This window comes from Pan troglodytes, chromosome 11, assembly GCF_028858775.2.
Source record: "Pan troglodytes isolate AG18354 chromosome 11, NHGRI_mPanTro3-v2.0_pri, whole genome shotgun sequence".
Taxonomy (NCBI): Eukaryota; Metazoa; Chordata; class Mammalia; order Primates; family Hominidae; genus Pan; species Pan troglodytes.
In genome coordinates, this window is record NC_072409.2 from 27,555,845 (window position 1) to 27,568,289 (window position 12,445).

General features: G+C 37.6%; 1 protein-coding gene and 1 non-coding gene across 13 annotated transcripts in view; one reads left to right on the forward strand and one right to left on the reverse strand.

The window, feature by feature from the left end:
• The window catches only part of LPAR1 (lysophosphatidic acid receptor 1), a 165,840-nt gene that overhangs the window by 125,839 nt on the left and 27,556 nt on the right, over window positions 1–12,445 (forward strand). The gene's annotated exons all lie outside the window — the stretch shown is intronic.
• On the reverse strand, window positions 9,923–10,031 carry LOC112204527 (U6 spliceosomal RNA). Its single transcript, XR_002938159.1, has one exon. It is a non-coding gene; the product is annotated as a U6 spliceosomal RNA (small nuclear RNA).

The following is a 12,445-nucleotide window of genomic DNA, read 5'->3' on the forward strand; positions in this document are numbered from 1 at the left end:
ATATATAAATACCTTTCATCAATACTTTTGCAAAACTTTCATTTAGAGACTTTTAGAAACAAATTGTGTGTATGTATATTATGACAGGTTGGCACTGATTTTAATTTCTTTTAGGATAATGAACCTTTCTGATTTGGCTGACTTGTAGTAGTGGTAAGTACTACCTGTTGGAAACCTGTACTTAATCTAACAGATGCTCTAAAAGTCTGTACTTTCTATGCAGCATGGTCTGGCAGAAAAACACTTTTGGAGTCAGACAGCTCAATGCCTCAGTTATATAAACAAGAGGTATCTACGTAGATACATAGCTAGATTCCTAGATAGATGGTATCTATTATATCCCAGATGGTTTTCTAGGTCAGGGAATATAATGGAAGATCTGGATTTGAATACAGACTTCAGTTTGAATGGAGCTTGACAAGTCAATTACTTTCAAGTTTAAGTTCCTCCTCTGGGAAATAGCACAAATAGCACACATGACACCACTTCATAGGATGTGCTAAAGAGTAACTGGCTTAATGCTGTTAACCTCCCAACCTTGTTCGTATGACAGTGCTTTCTGAGGCTGAAAATCTGATCTTCCCAGGTTTAACCAGTTGCTCTGTTTAGCTAAGGTCAGCCTGTTTATTATTTGGGACAGTCCCAAGAGAGGCAAGATTAGCATCCTTTGAACTGAAAGGAACCCTTCTCATCTGGAGGGTGAAGAAGGAAGAACAGAGTGTCCTGGTGGCATTTAGAATGGAATCTCTAGCCCTTCTCCTTGGACACTGTTTGCGTCATGAAAAAAACTGTAATATGGAGATGCTGTCTCCAGCAAGAAACTTATGGCTATATTTCAATAGTTTGTTCAAATTTAGACCATGCCAGCTTCTATAGTTGATGAAAGCCTGAATATCCAAACACTATCTCCATTAATAAAATCTCAATGTTCCCAGAATGACGAATGTCTGAAAACGGGTTTTATTGTGAAAGGAGAAGCTCATTTGGTGTTTCCTCTTCTCTCTTTGCTTTTAGAAGAAAAAAATGAGAAAAATCTGTAGTCAGCCAAAAGGTCTTTGCCCCCTATTAATTCTTTTTTTAAAACTGTCATGAGAAGATAAGAGTTTTAAAGTTTTGTATTCTATCTCTGGGTCAGGGATCAAATATTTGCATTTGTAAAGAAATCAGAACTGTCTTTGAGAGGTGGAGATTCCTGGCAATGTTCAAGCTCACAAGTTGCACAATTCTGTAATGTGAAGTACTTCTAGTCACCTCGATGATGGAGAGGGTCACAGCAAAGAGATCTGGCCACATGGGTGGTCAAAAGTAGGATGTGCTTAGAAAGAAGTTGTTTTTCTTTCCATTTTCTATTATTAAGTATTTAAAAACTGTGATGTAGTCACATTGTTTCTGCGTTGATACTGTGCTTTCCTTTCTCCCTCCCACAGCCCTCAGTAACCCAGACGTTTATTCTTCTATCTACCTACCTTCACTTCCTATCACCCAAGGGTTTCTGCCTTTTAGGTTTTCTTTAGACTGAGATACTGTCTCCCTAGCCTTTCTGCTTTCCGGCTGGCCGTTAAAACAATCACCCAGCCCTTTTCTGTATTACAAGTGTTAATTCTGATCTCAATTGGGAAATAGGCATATGGGAAAGATACAGGCATACCTTGGAGATATTGCAGATTTGGTTCCAGACCACTGCAATAGAGCAAATATTGCAATAAAGTGAGTCACACAAATTTTTTTGGTTTCCTGGTTCATATGATAGTTATGTTTGTAATATAGTCTATTAAATGTGCAATAGTAGTATGTCTTAAAAAAGTATGTGCATACCTTAATTTAAAAACAGCTTATTTCTTTAAAAATGCTAACAGTCATCTGAGCCTTAAGTCATAATCTTTTGAAAATATTTTTTCTTAAATTAAAAAAATTAAAGTATCTTAAGTCTGCTTCTTAATTTTTTTTTCAAATCCTCCACTATTTTTTTAGATAGGATCTTCCTCTGTCACCCAGGCTGGAGTGCAGTGGCACAGTCTTGGTGCATTGTAGCCTCTACTTCCCAGGCTAAAGCAATCCTCCCACCTCAGCCTCCCAAGTAGCTGGGCCACAGGTGTGAACCACCATGCCTGGCTTTTGTATTTTGGGTAGAAATGACATCTCGCTATGTTGCCCAGGCTTGTCTCAAACTCCTGGGCTCAAGCAATCCACCTGCCTTGGTCTCTCAAAGTGTTGGGATTACAGGCGTGCACCACCATGCCCTGCACAGGTCATGATCTTTTTGCTGGTGGAAGGTCTGGCCTTGATGTTGATGGTTGCTGGCTGATGACAGTGGTGGTTGCTGAAGATTGGGGTGGCTGTGGCAATTTCTTAAAATGAGACAGTAATGAAGTTTGCCACGTTGATTGATTCTTCCTTTCACAAAAGATTTTTCAGTAGCATGTGATACTGTTAGCATTTTACCTACAGTAAAACTTCTTTCAAAATCTGAGTCAATCCTCTCAAACCCTAATGCTGCTTTATCAACTAAGTTGATGGAATATTTTCAATCCTTTGTTGTCATTTCAACACTGACAACCGGAATATATTCTATCTCCGGAGACCACTTTCTTTGCTCCTCCATAAGAAGCATCTCTTCATCCATTAAAGTTTTATCATGAGATTGTAGCAATTTAGCTACATCTTCAGGTGCCACTTCTAACTCTTTCTCTTGCTCTTTCTCCCAAATCTGCAGCAACTTCCTCCACTGAAGTCTTGAACCCTTCAAAGTCATCCATGAGGGTTGGAATCAACTTCTTATAAACTCCTATTAATGTTGATATTTTGGCCTCCTCCTATGAATCATGGATGTTCTTAATGGCATCTAGAATGGTGAATTCTTTCCAGAAAGTTTTCAACTAACTTTGCCAAGATCCATCAGAGAAATCACTATCTATGGCAGCTCTAGCTTTACAAAATATACTTATTAAATTAGACTTAAAAGTCAAAATTACTCCTTGATCCATGGGCTGCAGAATGGATATTGGGTTAGCAGTCATGAACACAACATTAATATCCCTGTACATGTCCATCAGAGCTCTTAGGTGACTAGGTACATTGTCAATGAGCAGTAATATTTTGAAAGGAATCTTTGTTTCTTAGCAGGTCTCAACAATGGGCTTAAAATATTCAGTAAGCCATGATATAAACAGATGTGTTATCCAAGCTTTGTTGTTCCATTTATAGACTACAGGCAGAGTAGATCTAGTATAATTCTTAAGGGCTGTAGGATTTTTGGAATGGTAAAGGAGCACTGGCTTCTGCTTAAAGACACACCAGCCACTTTATCCCCTAACAAGAGAGTCAGCCTACCCTTTGAAACTTAGAAGCCAGACATTCACGTTTCCTCTCCAGCTATGAAAGTCTTAGGTGGAATTTTCTCTCTGCACTTATTGGTCAGTTATGTTGTGAAACTAACCTGCTCTAAAAATAACATTTGGGCCAGACGTGGTGGCTCATGCCTATAATCCCAGCACTTTGGGAAGCCGAGGCAGGTGGATAGCTTGAGCTCAGGAGTTTGAGACCAGCCTGGGCAACATGATGAAACCCTGTCTCTCCAAAAAATGCAAAAAATTAGCCGAGCATGGTGGCAGGCACCTGTAGTCCCAGCTACTCGGGAGGCTGAGGTGGGAGGATCACTTTTGAGCCCAGGAAACAGAGGTCACAGTGAGCCGAGATCACACTACTGTACTCTAGTCAGGGCAACAGAGCCAGACCCTGTCTCTAAATAAATAAATAAATAAATACTTTATTTAATAAATGAAGCAAAACAAAAAGTTCACTGATCACAGATCACCATAACAGATATAATAATGAAAAGTTTGAAATATTGTGAGGATTACCAAGATGTGACACAGACACCAAGTGAGCACATGCTGCTGGAGGAGAGGTGCCACTATCCTTGTGTGATACAGGGCTGCCACAAACCTTCAATTTCTAAAAAATGTAATGAGCACAGTGAAATGAACTGCGCCTGTACAAGAAGGTGCTAGGATCATGTAACTTATACTGTTACTGAAACACCAGGGGTTTGGTCTAGGTCCTGCTGCCCACTGCACAGAAAGTCAATCACTGAGATGCCAAGCATTGCTAAGGAAGAAGGCTTTTCTTGGGTGCTGCAGCTGAGGAGATGGGAGCTCAGACTCAAATCCATCTCCCTGACTGACTAAAATCACGGGTTTATATAGAAGGGAAAAAAATAGTCACAATGTGTAAGAAATAGGAACTAGGGAGGAGCAGCGAAGCAATCATGATGCGTGAGGGATATGGCATTTGGTACAGTGATCTGGTGAATTTCACTTCTTTGATACTTTTTTGAGAGGCCTGAAGGTCCTTTCCCAAGAAAGGAACTCAGATAAAATAAATATAAGTTTCAAGCTTTAAGACAAAAAAGGTCAATTTCTATGTTTATCCAAAAGAACAGTCTATGGAACGATGGGGTTGGTTTCAATACTTCCCTGGCATCTGATTGGTAGTTCTCGTGTCCCTTCTGAAATGGAAACTATAAGACTCCTTGAACATTTTTCTCTATGTGACCAGACCAGTTCTTCTGAAAGGATGCTGGTCACACCTGCCCTTTCCCTTCAATATAGTTCTTTCCAGCAAGGGCAACTCCAAGAGCTGGCCCTTTGCATTTTCAAGGCCTCCTAGGAAGTCATATTCATGTCAGGGAATTTCTGGTCCACAGAAGAAAAGGTACTTCCTCACAGTGCTTAGGTAACTTCACTAACTAATGAATCTCTCTGAAAGACCAGAATGTTCCATTCAATGCAGTTACTAAAATGTATTTTTCCTTTAAGATTATTCTACTTTATATTTCCCTTTGGATTTCTCTTGAACATAATATGTGATAAGAGACTAATTTCAGTATTAATTTTCTGTTTTAATACTTTATGATGAAAATAATTATAATTCAGTACATTTAAATTTTAATAAAATAACATCTAGACAATAACTTATTAGTATCAATTTATTAATATATAGTTAATTATAATATATTAATTAATATTAATTTATTAATAGTTTATTAAGCATTAATGAATTATAAAAACATTTAAACAAATGTCTTAATATTTTAAAATAATTTAAGAAAATATTTTAAAATTGCTTACTATTTATAAACATTTTGATATTTAAAATTAATAATACTTTAGTTCCTAGTTTAAATAGAAAAATGTTCCTAAAATATGCATAAGGGAAAAAAAAGAAAAGAAAAACACACTGATTATTTATTTCCAAAGAACAATTAAACAAGAAGCAACTGATGAGAAGCAGAATTATTTGGGTTGGATATGAGCCTTAGCCTCCATCTTCTGTAGTGTAATTTTCTTATGAATCTGTTTTAGCTTTTCCCTGAAATCAGAAAAGCTGTGTGTGTGTGCGTGTGTGTGTGTGTGTGTGTGTGTATTTTGTCAAAGGTTAAGTCTTTCTTTTTTGATGTGAAAGTTTTAGAACAATTAAACTGATGTAAATCAAATTACTGTTCTTTGAATAGTAAGCCATCCTTATGCTCTCTGTAGTTCCTGCTTTTTCTGTTTTAATCTGTGCATTATTATTAATAAAAATTATGTTCTTCTATAAAGATAACATATGATTAGTACAGATATATTGGGAAATATTAAGAATCAAAGAAAGAAAATAGTAACCTGTAGTCTCCCATGCAAAGACAACACATATCCTTTATCTGAGATTTTCCTGTTGTCCAGACATGTGAATGTCAAGAGAGAATATAGAATTAATGAATCAAAACAGTTCCTGTGAACTCATATAGATGTTGCTTTATATATGAGATGTTGCTTTATATATCTATATGAGTTCCTGTGAACTCATATAGATGGACCCTGATGTTTAACATTGTTACAGAAACGTCTGGGGTCAGTCTGATTATGCTCCCTTTACAGGTAACCTGTTTATTTTGGCTGAGGTGATTGTGTGTCTTTATTCTTATAGTTTATTCTCTGTTCCCTTTCTTTCACCAGAGTCTGTTCCATTAAAGACCAAGAACGATTACCCCTTGCCTTTTTACAGAGCTAAGAATATTAGAACCATCAGTAGCTCAGGGCCTGTCAAGTCTCCAGTGAGTCATTCTGGGTTGTTCACCATACATTTCTGTTCATCTTAGTTTCTCTCTGTTCCTCTCTTGATTTTTTGCCGGACAGAATATTATAAGGAATATTTATTGTTTGTGACATTAGGCCATCAAATTCTTAAATAAGATTTAGTCCTTTCTCAGAGGTAGTATTATCCTTTTCTCCCTTTTGTTAAAGTGATAATATGATCAATGTAATTTTTAACATTTTTCAAATATATATCAACTTTTGAAATTAGCTGCATGTAGTAATACCAGAAAATGTACATTCATAGAATTTGTTTTGTTCTTAATTCTAGATTTTTTAAGTTACAGAATTAAAATGTTAATCTGAATCCCTTTTGCATCAATAAAGGATTTTTATATCATAATTTTTAGAAACTTCCTTCATCCTTAAGTTGGCCTTCAAAGCATATATATCCAATGTCACTCCATAGAAACTTTGGTTTTACAAGTAAATATATAGTTCATTTACTTTATGTGATATATTTGTTATGTTTTGTATTTGCTGACTATATGCATTTTATGTGGAAAAGCATTTTAATTTTAAAAGTTTCATTCTAGAAGAAAATCAGCTGTTTTAAAAGTATTTTGATAACTGGTTATGAGCCATAATAGTATTATTGTTGTGAAGCATTTTATTTCCCTAAGTGTAAGAGTCAAACCCAAGAAAAATATTTTAATATGAAAAAATATTCTACCACACAATGATCAGAATATGTACTTTTATTAGATAATATTTTGAGGTGACCGTTTTGGCATGTGTTGGGTTGGTACTAAAAAATGAAAAGATGAGCTTGCATTTCCAGCACAGGCTAAAATTATGGAGATGATACTCTTAATGATTATATGTCTTTAATCAGAAGTTTTCACCCAAAGAACACATGGCTTGAAAGAAGTTTTTTAAAAACATCACCAGTGTCAACATTATATTATACAAATTAAGAAGTAGGATTTTTTCCTTTTTTTAATGAAACACATTACACCAAGTTGGGAAGGGTTAACATTGTCCTACATATAATAGAAGACAGAGAATGGACCAGCAATGCAGTCAGAAGGTTGATTCTAGAGTTCCAGGGATCTTAGAAGTCCCAAACATAAGCAGGGAGAATTTTGGCTTTAGAGGTAACATCTATCTTGTCCATAGAACTTGACGTATTTTTGTGCCATAACCTTTACTAATCTGATTTCTTGAAATGTTTTACTTTGTTTCCAAATCCATTGCTACCTATGGTAAAGTTTCTGACAAAGAGCATGCTCCTGGATTATAATAGCTGCTGTAGAAAGCTTATTACATGTCACGTGTTTGAAATACAGAAATTCATTTGGTTCTTATAGCACTGCTATAAATTAGGTATTACCATATCCTTTTCACAAATGAAGAAACTGAACCTCAGGGTATTGAGCCAGGACGCTCAGCCAGCAAGTGCACACACTGGCATGTTCTAGCCCAGGTATGTTCACCACTATCTGTCTAGGGAAAATAATTCCATAGAACATAAGAGACTGAGGAAATGTATAGAGCCTTTTAAATCCTTACATATTACTGATAAGAAAATGCAAGCCCTTTAACTTTTATGGTAAATGGTGCAATTAAGGTGTTTATACTTATTTATAAAACATAGCGGGCTGGGCACCATGGCTCACACCTGTAATCCCAGCACTTTGGGAGGCTGAGGTGGGCGGATTATTTGAGGTCTGGAGTTCGAGACCAGCCTGGCCAACATGGTGAAACCCCATCTCTACTAAAAATAATAATAATAAAAAATTAGCTGAGTGTGGTGGCACACGCCTGTAATCCCAGCTGCTGGGGGAAGGTGAGACAGGAGAATCGCTTCAACCTGGGTGACGGAGGTTGCAGTGAGCCAAGATCATGCCACTGCACTCCAGCCTGCGTAATAGAGCGAGACTCCTGCAAAAAAAAAAAAAAAAAAAGCAAAGGCATATTTTGTTTTAAATGCATTTCATTGTCCAGTGTACCCAACCATCCATATATGACCTAGCACTTCTCAAGGACAAATTATCTTGCCACCTATGCAGACTTGGAATAGGATAGCATGGTAAACTGAGGAAGAAGTGAGAGCATGTTAAGTTGGTGGACCATGATTGGCATCAGCCAATTTTCATATAGTTCCTTTAGTTCCAAGGATTTGTTATAGTTGATCTAAAAGGATGCCAAATGAACAGCAGTAAATAGTTGACCCTGCTTTGCTTATTGGTGTTCCCTACCAGAGGTGGGAAAGAAATGAATAATTCCTCTAAGTGGAAATGGTCCATGCTCCAGTAGGTTTATGCTACATTTGAAGTGTCTTCCTTCTGTCACTTCCTCTCCTCTCTACTCTGGGGTTTGTGAGAGCTTGGAGTGTGTCATACAATATCCTCTTTGGATTGTGAACTTTCTTACAGTTTTCAGAGCACTTTGAAAGACATCTGAATCATAAGGAATAACACGGGATGGATGAGAAGAATTAAAACCTGTAATAATGTATAGAATTATCACTGGGTGTGGTCCAGGTTGTCCGTCAGACCTACTTCTCCAGCCACTCCTATTTCAAAGATGTGGCAGTTAAGGTCCAGGAATTTCTGGTGATCCTGATTCCTAGTTAAGAGTCAGAAACATGCTCCAGTCTAGTTCTGTCTCAGAATGAGGTAGCTCCTAGTCTAGGACTTTGCCGTGAACAACTTAATACTTTTATTTATATTGAGTCATTTGATATGCAGAATCCCAAATAGATATTGAGGACTTTTGGGATTATACCTCTATTTATTTACTATGTCTTTGAGTATACCTCTTTGAATAGTTTTCCTTTTGGTTGCTCTCTTATTACAATACACGTGTGACTTATCACAGTCTACTGATATCAACATTTTACCACTTTGAGTGACACATGGGGGCCTTATTTCCATTTAAATGCTTTTACCTTTCCCACTTTTAAATATTATTGTCTTGAGTATCAGATGGCGTTATAATGTTTAAGTCATCTAATATATCTTATGAAACTCATGAGGAGGATCATCTATCGTATGTAGCCATATTTCAGCTTGTTTTGTTGTTTTATTTCCTAATGCTCCATGATTCCATCTTCCATCATTTTCTTTCTGTTCAAAAAACTTATTTTAGCCATTTTTAAAAGGTCTGCCAGCAACACAGTCTTTTTGTTTCTTTCATCTGTTTCTATATTCCCTTCATTCTTGAAGTATAGTTTTCCTGGATATAGAATTTGAAGATGACAATTGTTTTCAGCACTTGGAAAATGCACCTTTTCCTTCTGACCTATATGGTTTCAGGTAAGAAATTTGCTGTTATTGGAGTTGATGTTCCCTAATAGGTAATGTGTTGTTGCTCTCTGAGTGCTTTCAAGACTTTTTTTTTTTTTTTGCAATTCACTTATCAAAATTTTAATTATGAAATGTCCTGGTATGGATTTCTTTGGGTTTATCCTGTTTGAGATTTATACAGCTTATGAATCTGTAGATTTATATTTTTTTGCCAAATTTAGAAAATTTTAAGCCATTATTTTAAAAATAATTTTTCAAGCCCACTCTCTTTTTCTCCCTCTATTCTGGACCTTTGATGATGTGAATATTGAACATTTTGTTATTGTGCTACAAGTCCTTGAGGGTCTGTTATTTGTCGGTTTTTAGTCTATTTTCTTCTTGTTCATAGTGAGTAAATTTGGTAATTCTGTTGATCTGTTCTCAGGTTCACTGATTCTGTCCTTTGTCACCTTCATTTTACTATTGAACCCGCTAAGTTTATATTTGTTGTACTTTTTAGTTTTATAATTTCCATTTGGTTCTTTTTTTAATTTCTCAAAAAATATGGAATGCGTCACGACTTTGCATGTCACCCTTGTGCAGGGGCCATGCTAATCTTATCTATGCTGTTCCAATGTTAATGTAATTGCTGCTGAACTGTGAGCACCGTGGTTCTTTTTTCTATAACTTCTAGTTCTTGGCTGAGATTTTCTATTTTTTCATTTGTTTCTAAATAATTTACAATTACTCATTACACCATTTTGAGGATGGCTGCTTTAAAATCTTTGTCAATAAGTTCTTCTTCTGTTTCATCTCTGGGTTAGTGTCAGTTGTCATTTCACAGTCAAGTTGTGATTTTCCTGATTTTTGGTTTGTTGGGTAATTTTTCATTCTATCCTGGAATTTGGCTATGCTATTAGGAGACTCAGAGTCCGATTTAAATCTTTTGTTTTAGTAGGCAGTCATCCCATTTAGGTTTAGCAAGAAAATCCTGGCCTAATTTTGTGGGCTGTGCATCCAATGACAATTACATTTTCAGAGACTTTGTGGTGCTATTTTGGTCTTCTTGGTTTATCTGGGGCTGCTAGGGTCCCTCCTGGCGTCTGCTGGTGCTACCTGAAGGGGTGGAGCTCTTCGGTAGAGACTCATGATGCCTCTGATGGAGGTAGAGGGAATACAAACAGATATCCTGGAGACAGGCACTAGTGCTGAGGACCGCCCCTCTCTCCAAGGAAAACACTTCCCAGGTGGAGCCTTTTTTTGTGGCAGGATCCCCTTTGCTAGTGCTGCAAGCCACCTGCTGTTTCTCATTGAAGGAAGGGAGTCTTAGGCTTGGTGAGTAAGGAGAGTGCTTTCCTGTCTTCTTATGGCCAGCAGGTGTATTAATCTCACGCTGCTAATAAAGACATACCTGAGACTGGGTAATTTATAAAGGAAAGAGGTTTAATTGACTCCCAGTTCCACATGGCTGGGAAGGCCTCAGGAAACTTAACAATCATGGTGGAAGGGAAAGCAAACACGTCCTTCTTCACAAGGCAGCAGGAGAGAGAAGTGCTGAGCAAAGTGGGAAAAGCCCCTTATAAACCCATCAGATGTCGTGATAACTTACTATCACAAGAACAGCATGAGGGTATCCACCCCCATGATTCAATAACCTCCCACCAGGTCCCTCACAATGCGGGATTATGGGAACTACAATTCAAGATGAGATTTGGGTGGGGACACAGCCAAACAATATCAGCATGGCTCCTGCTCCATTTTCCCTGGCTAATACCGCTGGCCAGCCTGGTAGTATCATTGGGACTCCCCTTTGGTCTGAGTGGGAATGAGCCTATTTGGGCTGGCTACTAGATTGAGGCTCTAGAAACACTGGGCTTGGGTGACCTTCTGTGAGGTTGTGGGTTGTAAGACACTGTCACTATGACATTCCTCTAGTTGTAGGGTCTCTAACCATTTCACCTTTCGGAGTTCTCTGGCTTCCTTTTGTGTTTTTTTCTAGGGTTTATATTTATACTTAGCTGGGAGGAACAGGGAAAAAGTATCTGTACCATCTTGTCCAGTCCAGAATTCTTGTGCAGGGACTATTTTTGGGTAGAGGTGGGGTGGGAGAAGACCCTTAAGACTACTCATTATAGAAAAAATGAATTTAGTTAGTGGCTTTGTTTCAGTAGAAAGTTCTCTATTTTTCTACCTTTCACAGTTCCCTGTAAACAAAACTGAAATGCAGTCTGCCTGCCCTCTCTCTTCCCCCTACTTCGTAATCATGCTGTGATATGGTTTGGCTGTGTCCCCACCCAAATCTCATCTTGAATTGTAGCTGCCACAATTCCCACATGTCATGAGAGGTACCTGGTGGGAGGTAATTGAATCACGGAGGCTGGTCTTTCCCATGCTGTTCTCATGATAGTGAATAAGTCTCACAAGATCTGATGGTTTTATAAAGGGCAATTCCCCTGCACACACTCTCTCTTGCCTGCTGCATGTAAGACATACCTTGCTCTTCCACCATGGTTGTGAGGCCTCCCTAACTATATGGAACTATGAGTCCATTAAACCTGTTTCCTTTATAAATTACCCAGTCTCAGGTATGTCTTTATTAGCAGCATGAGAACAGACTAATACATGCTGCCTCTATGGGCTTCAATGAGCTGAAGCTCTTATATCTTTAGGAACGTGGAGGAAGAGTTAAAGCCTCACTTTTTCAGTTTTGCTACTCTTGTCGTAGTGGGAACGTGAGTCAACAAATACTCTATCTTTAGGCCACGACTTCTCCTTCTGCCTTCCTCCTAATCGGCTCTTGTCAACTTCACCAAGCTTAACTTCACAGACTGGGAAAAATGAGCTTTTAAAGACAGTTAGTCAAATCTTATAGGTCAAACTCAAAAAGGGAAAGAAACCGTAAGTGTAAATGCCATCTGGCTTTATTTACTCATCCGCCCCCATCTCAGAATCACTTTGAGCAGATGCATGCTTTCACTCTAAAGAGCAGTTTATAGGAACAGATTGAAGAAAAGATTTGTTTTAAACATTTCAGCACGATAATTAGATTCAATTAAATTTGTCACTAAGTATTCTGTAACT